Raw genomic sequence first — 9,742 nt, 5'->3', positions numbered from 1 at the left:
CCGGAGGCCTCCCTCGGCAGGGGCTCGGGTGCCGTCCCTCTGGGCGGAGACCTAGGGGAAGACCTAGGACACGCTGGAGCAACTACGTCGCTCGGCTGGCCTGGGAGCGTCTTGGGGTCCCCCCAGAAGAGCTGGAGGAAGTGTCTGGGGAAGTCTGGGTGTCCCTGCTCAGACTGTTGCCCCCGCGACCCGGCCCTGGATAAGTGGTTGATGATTGATGGATGGATGGATGGAAATTATGGTAAATAAATTATTTACAAGCCTGGACTGACATCAGCATTATTTTAAAGCTACATTTGAGCTGCTGTATCTTCTTGGTGGCTTTTCACAGCAATGTCCTACACTTCATTCTTGTACATTTTAAGATTAGACTTTAGTTATTTTCTTATATATAATGTAAACTCTATATTAAAGCACATTTTATAAAGTTTTTGGTTCTAGCTACATTTGAATTTTATGCTTATCCCTGGGTGTTTTGTTTATTCTTTTTTAAAAACACATTATGATTATTAATTCCTACCAGGCAGTGACACTGCAATTGCGACAGGACCAGCCATGGTTTAAGATTTTTTAACGTAGTTGCCCATATATTAGATGCTATATTTTTTGCAGCAGGACAAAGTATTTGTAGGCTTTCGTTATTTATGTTAAGTCTGTCAAGCTCTCCAAACATGTACGTATATATGTCAGTGTGCATATATTTTTATTAGACAATGAGTTTAAAAAACATTAAGGCGACTCCATTGTTCATGTTCTCATAAAATCAGGATGATTTTAAAGATTGAGACTTTTTAGGTTTAGGTTTAACCCAGGCATTCCCAAGTGTGGTGCCACAAGGGGGTGCACAAGATAAAAAATGTGGTAGAGTGTTTTGTGTCATCCCAGTTGGGATATAGAAGGAGGTATAAAGCGAAAAGAAAAACCAACCCAAACCCCTATATTTTAGGGTTTAGGTAAAGTTAGCATTATGGGGTACTATTTAAATGATAATAGAGGTTACAGTCTGTCTAGCATGTACAGTATGTTTGTTTAGTGTTAAAGTGCAGCAGTAGCAGCGGGCTGACAGTATGCTCCCCACTGAGATTGGGCGACATCAGGATAAACCAGGTCTCTGTAGGGGATGTGCAGTTTGAGAACACAGTACCTTCGATCCAGGTCGGAGTCAGAGCTGGTTGAATGTGTGGAGTAAGCACGGTACTTGTCCTGTACACAAGACAACAAACAACACACTCTGATAAGAAATTCTTGTCATGATAAGGTAACTCTACAGGGGGCTGCAGAAGCTCAAACGTCCCACCTCATCCTCATTGTCAACTGGTTTGGACTTCTTCTCCTTCCCGTTCTTCTTGTCTTCATCCCTCTTCTTCTTTTCCTTCTCAGGCAGGAGGTCGTCCAGCCAGGCCAAGTCGTGCTGAGAGAAGACCATGTCCAGCATCTTTCTGACCACCATCAAACCCAGAATCTGAACATTTGGTACAGAAAATGTTTTAAATGTTATAAATAATTATGTAAATTTAGCTGGAGGGCATCTGTTCTTAAAATGTCTGATCTAAAATAGCCAATCATTCTAGAAGTGGTACCTCTCTTATGATCTTCAAAGACTCTCAGATTAAGAGATAAAATCTTGATTTCATGCAGTTAAGTTTATTTGCATATTAAGCTTTGTGTGGAAGATTTTAATCTTGATAAGATTAACCCAATTTGTACAAGGTGAATTAATTCAGCAGCTCCATGTTTCATCCATACATAATGTGAAAAAAAACAAAACAAAGTAAAAGATCTCCCAAAACCTGTCGGAACCATGTTAATATGTTTGGTCTCATACCATCACAGGAAAGACAATGGCCAAAAATGTGGATTTGAGGATCCAAAGCACAGCCAGACACGTGATCTGAATCAGAGTAAATAGGTGGACTCTCCTCAGAGGGACATGACGCAGGTAAGAGAAGTCTGGTTGGTGCTTGGCAGGCATCATGTATAACTTTATCCTGTCCCAGAACTGCGCAGGAGCAGGAGCAGGAGATGAGGAGCAGGTGGAAGACAGATGAGCATTAGTCTTAGGTTAAACAAGGTTAAACACATGCAGACCTGTGATATAAATGATTAATCTTAAGTTATTAGAGGGACATTTGTATGCATCAGAGCTTTACTAGACTGTGCTGAATAAGTTAGAGGCAAAGTTAGCATGAAGGAAGAACAAAAGGACAAACTGTTACAAAGTTATACAAAAGAATAACTAGGAACCAGCAACTGCATAAATTAGCCAATATACAGCTGAGATCAAAAACAAAAGAATTTGCAATTGATTAAATGATTAAATTCAACCAGAAATAGGCATATCAGCAAAAAGAAGGGGGAGTGTAAAAATGACAAAAAAGGAGCATCAGAAAATGGTCAGCAATAAATGTCTAAAAAAATTGAATTTTATGTTAAATTACATTTAGAAGGTTTACTGTGCAAGGTGTAATATTTACAACTAATATTTATTTATTACAGTTAGGTGTATTATACTGGATAATGTGTTGCACCCTGGTGGAAAAATTACTAAAGTTGCTCCTGTGTCTGACCAGCACCACCTGGTGGATGAGAAGCACTGTCTAAGACAGACCTAAACTAACACCATTCTTCTCTCTGACACCACTGTCAGAGTGTCGTTCAAGACCCAGAATGTCACTAGACCTGTGTATAAGTTTATTGAGTAAGCTAGGGTTAGCTAGAAACAAAAGCAATAAACAACAACAGCTAAGCATTAGCCAGAAAATACCTATGGTTTGGTAAAAATAAAGTCACAAGGTTAAAAGTTTGTCCCTGGAAAGGGTAACTTTTCCAGATAGTATGTTAGTCACAAAAAACATTTATAAAAGATTAGAATTGTTGTTAATGCAACCCAGGGTCTTTTGCACCCATATGATGCAAAAAACAGGGGTCTCAGACTCGCGGCCCGGGGGCCAAGTGAGGCCCGCAGTACAATATTTTGTGGCCCGCACCTTAATATGAAGGTATAATATTAGTGTGGCCCGCGGAGAAAGTGGACCGCCGAAGAGCCAATCAGCAAGCTCCTGCGTGCCGTCCCTTGTCGGGGCTAGGCTAAGCTACACCAGCTTCGTGCACTTCATGCTTGCAACAACAGCACGGCGTGTAATGAACAGCCAGACAGCAGTTGCTTTTGCGCTTGCCATCTATCGTACTTTCTACCACAAATGTCATGATCAAGCGCAAAAAGAACAGCGACTGTTACCGGGCTGTTTATCGTGTACGCTGCTGTTACAGATAGAAGCGTGTGACGGAGCACCTGTAGGTGCTCTGACATTCCCCGACCGGCTAAACACTTGTTTGAAACGTGAAACAAGAGCGCTACTAAGCGGAATCAATGAGATTTTGTCATACCCCAGTCATGTCTTCATCAAAGCCTGCAGTGAAGAGAAAGGTTGGTGACGAGCACAGACAATTTCAAGAAAAGTGGGAGACGCAGAGATGACACCTGCCGTTCCTCAGCACCTGCCTTCAATCAACCCATCACGCTGACGGCATAAGAACCCTGGCCTTTCTACCACTGGTCGTCAGATCGTTTGTTCAGCCACCGTGGTTGCTAACGTCCAGATTGACTTGAACTATTCTTCCTTGTGATTCCTGTTGAAGTTAAATTAGAAAATAAATCCTTGATTTTCATTTGACGTCGTCTGAGCCTGCATTTGGGTCATCACCGGTTTAAATCATGACAGGGATTTTGTCATACCCCAGTCATGTCTTCATCAAAGCCTGCAGTGAAGAGAAAGGTTGGTGACGCATGCAGACAAGCATGGGCAATTTTTGAGAGAATTGCCCCCCAACTTCCCTGAGCTGAACTTCAATAAGTCCAAGTACAGGTCCAGACTTACTGATGATCATCTTCAAGCCATACTGAGGGTCTCAACTGCTTCCTCTCTCAAGCCAAGTTCAGATTTGTGAAAAGAAGCGCTGTCAAGTCTCTGGCAGCAAGGAGTAGGCAAGATGAGCCATGTTCAGAAAAACCGTTCATGATTTTCACTCAATGTTCCATTCATGTTCAAAACACTTTATGTTCAGAAGAAATCATTAAAACTGTTAACTGTTAACATTTGAGGACTTTTTTTTAACTTTATTGTGGAATCCCTTATGCGGCCCCCCCCTTACCCAGACTCTGCCTCCAGCGGCCCCCAGGTATTTGAGTTTGAGACCCCTGCTCTAAAACAAATAACCGTGGTAAATAGATAGCTAGTAGCTCTGCAATGCATGAATAGCAGTCAACAAAATAAGAAAAAATAGCTTGACAAATGTATACTGTATCTTTTAAATGTCTTCTAAAGAAAATCTAAATTCAACTCTGACAAGGCTAAACGTATGATTTTATTAGTAAATTAGTTCATTACACTGTTCCTAATGCAGCACAGAGGCCTTGTTGGTGCAGTAGGCAGTGCATTACTCTCACAATCTGAAGGTTGTGAGTTTGAGCCTCACGTGGGGCAAAACATTTTGTGTTTTGCTTGCCTGAAGGTCATCTACATACTGTAGACTGTGTGTGGCATCAGGGACTGTTTGCAACACAGACCAAAACCTGTCCATTAAGCAGACTGTTGTCATCAGATTAATTGTATTTCTATAGGAAGGAAAGTTAACTCCTTGTCATTGTGACATTGTGACACACATCACTGCACACAACGAAATGTGACCTCTGCATTTAACCCATCACCAAAGTGAACAGTGGGCAGCTTTAAGTACCCTGGGAGCAGTATGTGGGGACGGTGCCATGCTCAGAGCACCTCAGTGGTAACTTGGCAGCTGGTGGATTAGAACCTGCAACCTTCAGAACCCAAGTCCGCTTCCTTAACTACTGCCCCACCACTGATCGGATATAAAAAACAGCACAGATTAAATATCAGATCCTACAGATAAATGAAAATGAAAAGGTGTCTGCAGCCTGGCGGAGAAAGAAAAATGTTTTTGTTCGGTGGAACCTTCATCGATTTTCTTTTTCCCACAGCAATGGCCTAACTTTTGTACAACAATCACTAAATGTATTTCAACCATTCACTCTCTGCTGCCAAGTTTCAGGATTGACTGGAATCCAGCTAACAGGAAATTGAATTTTACACACCGCCTGCACCAACTGTATGTTACGTAAACACTCCAAGTTAAATGAAAACATTTGAGGAGACAAATGTCTGACAATTAAAACCTGAGGCTTTACCTTCAGGCTCTCTGCTTTTTTTTCAGCCAGGCTTGGCTGACGTTACACACAGAGAAAGAAAACACCAAAATAAACCTAAGCTCTCTGTAGTGAAGGAGACGAGTAAACGAGCACACTCATCCTTAAGAGTCTGTGCCCAACATTGCAGCTCTGACGGGCTTCAGGACTTAAGAGTATGCCAGGTCATAGTAATAAAACTGTTGTGTTTTAATAGGTAAAACTTTTATATGTATTTCTCTGACGGGCCTTGAGTTTAACAAATACTATCAGAGTATCTTTCAACAGTCTTCTTGGCTTATATTTATGTTTCATTTTCATTTTTATGTTTCAAGTTAAAGTGGACGATGAGGGATGGGTGGATGGATGTTTCAAGTTACTTTGTGTATAGTAATCTCTTTCTTATCTAATATTTTGACCTAACCTTTCCTCATCTCCTTAATAATTTGCTTGCCTTTATTTGGGCTTTCTATGATCAGTGTTTAATTGTTTGATTTGATAAAAAATGCACATAAATAAAGATTTTATAAAAGCTAAATGAAAAGTTGTTGTCCAACATGAAAACATTCATAATTGCTAAATTAGAGTAAAATAGAAAATTCCCTCTGCAGGCTGAAGGGGAAAAAAAGGTATTGTATGACACAGATACTCCAAGTTGCAGTATTGGTATCGGACATGAAATAGTTGTATCGAGCATCCCTAATATCAAATGTCAGATAAATGTTTACTTTTTTGTTTTGTCAGTCTGATATAAAAAAAATGTGAAATCTGTTTACATCATCCACCATTAGTGTTGCTATGGCTCTGCCAATCTCATTGTACGACTTGGCTTTTCTTGAGGTCCCAACAGAATAAAGAGGAATCTATGCAGGGACAAATAGAGTGCGTTTCGGCAGGATATGATGTTGGAATGTTTCCTATAATAAGTGGGAGTAAAAAGGGCAGTAAAATGTTCTAGATCTTCTCACCTGATGGGAACAGGAACCGCCGTCAGACCCCCTAATGTCGTGGCCTGAGCCAGGCGGACAAATGCAACAAAGGGTTTGTTCAGGAAATCCACCTCGCCCACCAAAACACGCCTCGGCATCTCTTGGGATCTTCTTTATGAATTTGTTTCTTAGCTGCAGAACTAGCAACAATTTAGCCCTTTCATGCACGATAACCTACTTCAGGGTTTTTATTATTTCTATTTTGTTTTTATTACTCTTTAGGCATGTAAAAAATAATCACCCCCTTATTTTCTTTTAACATACATTTTTCAAGGAGTTATTGACATGTCCACTAGGGTGGACAAAGTGCATTTAAACAACTTTTTTGCAAGAAAACAATTAATAACAAAAAATATTGTAAACACTATAAAACATGTTTTTGTTTTGATCTTTAACATTATGGCATGGCATTTGCTATCAAATCAAGACGCAGCCCTTCCTCTGATGACCAGTACATGCTTGATCTTGGGTATTTGAGGTATGACCAAATTAATCCATAGAAACTGTCATTTCACCATTTGTAATGGCCAGATTTTCTTTTCCTTTTTGCAGTGCATAGAGGTTTGATTTGAGCACTATTTCATCTATCAGATCTTCGGGAAATAGATGCATGAAGAAATCTATTGGGTCTGTTCCCTCAATATTTACTTTCCACTCTCCTAAAAAAGGAGGCAGGTCTTCCTCAAACTCATTGTCTTTGCTTTTCCAGACATGTCTGCTTTTTTGTGTTCTTGAGCTTTGTCAGGTGGGACATCCTCAGCATCATCATCTTCCTCAGCATCCTTATCTTCCTCAGCATCCTCAGCATCACTGTCACTACTGCTGCCATTTGCTAATTCTCTTTTTTCTGGTAACCGTTCATCATCACTGCCACTGACATCATCCTCACTTGAGTCAGATGGTATTTGCTCAACTATCCTGTAGGCTTTGCTAGCAGGATCTGACCTCTACAGGACCTGACTTATACAAAACATAAGGACAAGGATCATTACTCTCATGAGGACTAAAATCCATAAAATATTGCCACAATAAAAATTTAATTGATTTGCAGCCAAAAAGTTACTGCAGATAAAGTATTTTCAAAAACAACAAAGTTGCAGCAATACTATAAAATGTCCAATTTAGTGGACACGTGATTAATCACAATTTCCTCAAATCGCAAAATCAATACTTGGATATTTTAACAATTGTATTACTCCTTAGATGTTGCTTGATGTCCCAATATTTTTTAACAGATATTCCTCCCCTGCAAGGCGCATCTGCACTTCTGTCAGTCTTCTTGTTTTACAGAATTTATTTTTGCTCTTACAAAAGCTGATGGGTGGCAGTGTATGGCATGACACACTAGTGTCCACTGTAGTGACTGATGCATAACTGTGACATTAGGACTCAACAAACAACTTTTGAATAGCTGTCCACAGTAATGACCACTGTCCCTGAAAGGGTTAGAGAATTTTCTGTTTAATGTTCAGTCTTTTATACTTGGTGGTCTGACCTTGAATTTGGGAGATATTTTTCCAGTATCTGATCTCTCTTACTCATAAATTCCACCAAGACAGAACCTTCTAAGAAGGTTCTTCTGTTTGTCTGTATATAATGCTGTATTTCCAGGTCAACCTGAAACATTCCATCCAAGGCTTTTATGGCAAGATCTTGGTCTCTGGTTTCAGGATATCAATCAAAAATATTACTTTAAATAAATAAAACATAACGAATGAGCAACTGTTTACAGCAGGGGTGTCAAACTCAATCACTCAAGGGACTGAACACAGTCGGATGTGTTTTAAATTTCATTGCAAATGAAACAGGAACCACATTTATTAAACAGTAGAGCTAACAATGCTTTAATCAGAAACATTGAATTTTATGAGTACACCTAGTGATAAACAAATTCAGATAATGCTATGAAAGCAGGGTAATCAGACCTGTGCCTACTGCTGTATGTAATGGTGCAGCAAAATAGGAAGGCATCACAATGTCACTCATCAGTGAAGAACTTATACCAATAATGCACAGTAGCTCCATCTGAGGGCTGGACACGTGGACCTGACAATGAGATCCAGGTTTTTTCTCTGATGCAGGGTCAATACTAACACAGAAAGTGTGTCACACAATTGTCATCAGTCCACTGTCACATGTGACCAGCTAGAGGTCTGTCAATTACAGTACTGTATTTTACGGACTATAAGGCGCACTTAAAATCCTTATATTTTCTTCCGCACGAAACAGCGTCAAAACAACAATATGGTGACCATCCAGAGCAAATTCAATGACAACCGCCTGACTCTGGAGGGGCTAACAACAACATCACTACCCTTTTCCACAAATCTCTGTCTCTATTGATCTGCGACTCCATGCGCGCCCATCTCACCAATACTGTCAAAACCCAAGTGAAGCAAACTAATTCGGGGCTTGCCATCATTCAGGGTGGATTGACCACAGAATCCCAACCGCTAAATATTGGTGTTAACAGGGTGTTAAAAGTTAAATTGCCCAGCTGCGTGGGAGCATTGGTAGCCACTTATCTGCTAATGCATCGTGGATGCCTGGGCTAAGGTATCAGTCTCAAATGTCGTCCGAGCTTTCACGAAGGCTGGAATCATCACTGAACAACTAATTACCAGCAACGAGACTGACTCGGATAATGATGAGAGGGATCGGGACATGCTTGATTGTTCCGCTTAATTGTTTCACTGACTGTTTTGTTTCGCTTAATGCGCCTTATAATCCGGTGCGCCTTATGGTTCGAAAAATACGGTAGTCATAAAACTTGCTCATGTAGTATGTGATTCGAATGTCTAATAGTGCTGTGATTTTCCAGCTATTTTAAAACAGTACCTTAAATAATTAGCACAGGGTTTTGCATAAGCTCGTTTACAAGTCTCTAAGATATTGGCTTACAGTCTTGGATGAAAGTGTATGGGCCCCTGACATTTTTCCATTAAATTAAGCATTTTTTCCATTGAGTTATTGATCGGTGGCGCTTTGGCCCAGAGGCAATGTCTTTGTCATTGGTGTGGAACCCCAGGGTTCACCTCCTGGGCAAGTTCGAATCCCGGTTAGGGCGGTTGGTACCTTCCAGTGGACTCACCACTGGAAGGTACGGTGCAATGTGATTTGGGTGGCGACTGCTGCCCCCGTGACCCGGTAACGGATAAGCGGATGAAAATGGATGGATGGATGGATGGGTTATTGATCGCTACACATGTTTTGGTAGGTATATATTCAATTTATTTCCTTTGTGTGCATTGGAACTACACAGAGAAAATGGCAAATTTGATGTAATTTCTAACCATTTTAAGAATCTTGTGTGAAATTATACCAGAGTTGCCTTTTTCTTTGAGAGAAATACTTCATTTAATAGAAAAAAGTCAGTTGATCACTGTTAATCTTTCATTCTAAAATATCCTATATTGGATGAATTAAGGCTTAAAGTTACAGTGGTATGAAAAAGTTTGGGTACCCCTGATCATTTTCAAGATTTTCCTTTATGTATCATTGGTTGTTCGGAACAGCAATTTCAATTAAATATATCATATAGCAAACAAAC

At 40.2% G+C, this 9,742-nt stretch overlaps 1 long non-coding RNA gene and 1 pseudogene across 1 annotated transcript in view; one reads left to right on the top strand and one right to left on the bottom strand.

Annotated features, from left to right (window-relative positions):
• LOC107990210 (uncharacterized) overlaps positions 1–3,159 on the top strand; it is a 12,820-nt gene extending 9,661 nt beyond the window's left edge. The window contains exons 2-3 of the long non-coding RNA XR_001761763.2: positions 1,381–1,473; positions 1,834–3,159. This is a non-coding gene — a long non-coding RNA (uncharacterized LOC107990210). The remainder of the gene's footprint in view (positions 1–1,380; positions 1,474–1,833) is intronic.
• A 731-nt stretch (positions 3,160–3,890) lies between these two features.
• The window catches only part of LOC107990191 (electrogenic sodium bicarbonate cotransporter 4-like), a 20,714-nt pseudogene continuing 14,862 nt past the window's right edge, over positions 3,891–9,742 (bottom strand).

This window comes from Cynoglossus semilaevis, chromosome W (genome assembly GCF_000523025.1).
Source record: "Cynoglossus semilaevis isolate Cse_v1.0 chromosome W, Cse_v1.0, whole genome shotgun sequence".
In the NCBI taxonomy this organism is placed as follows: Eukaryota; Metazoa; Chordata; class Actinopteri; order Pleuronectiformes; family Cynoglossidae; genus Cynoglossus; species Cynoglossus semilaevis.
This window is presented reverse-complemented; position numbering and strand designations above follow the sequence as displayed.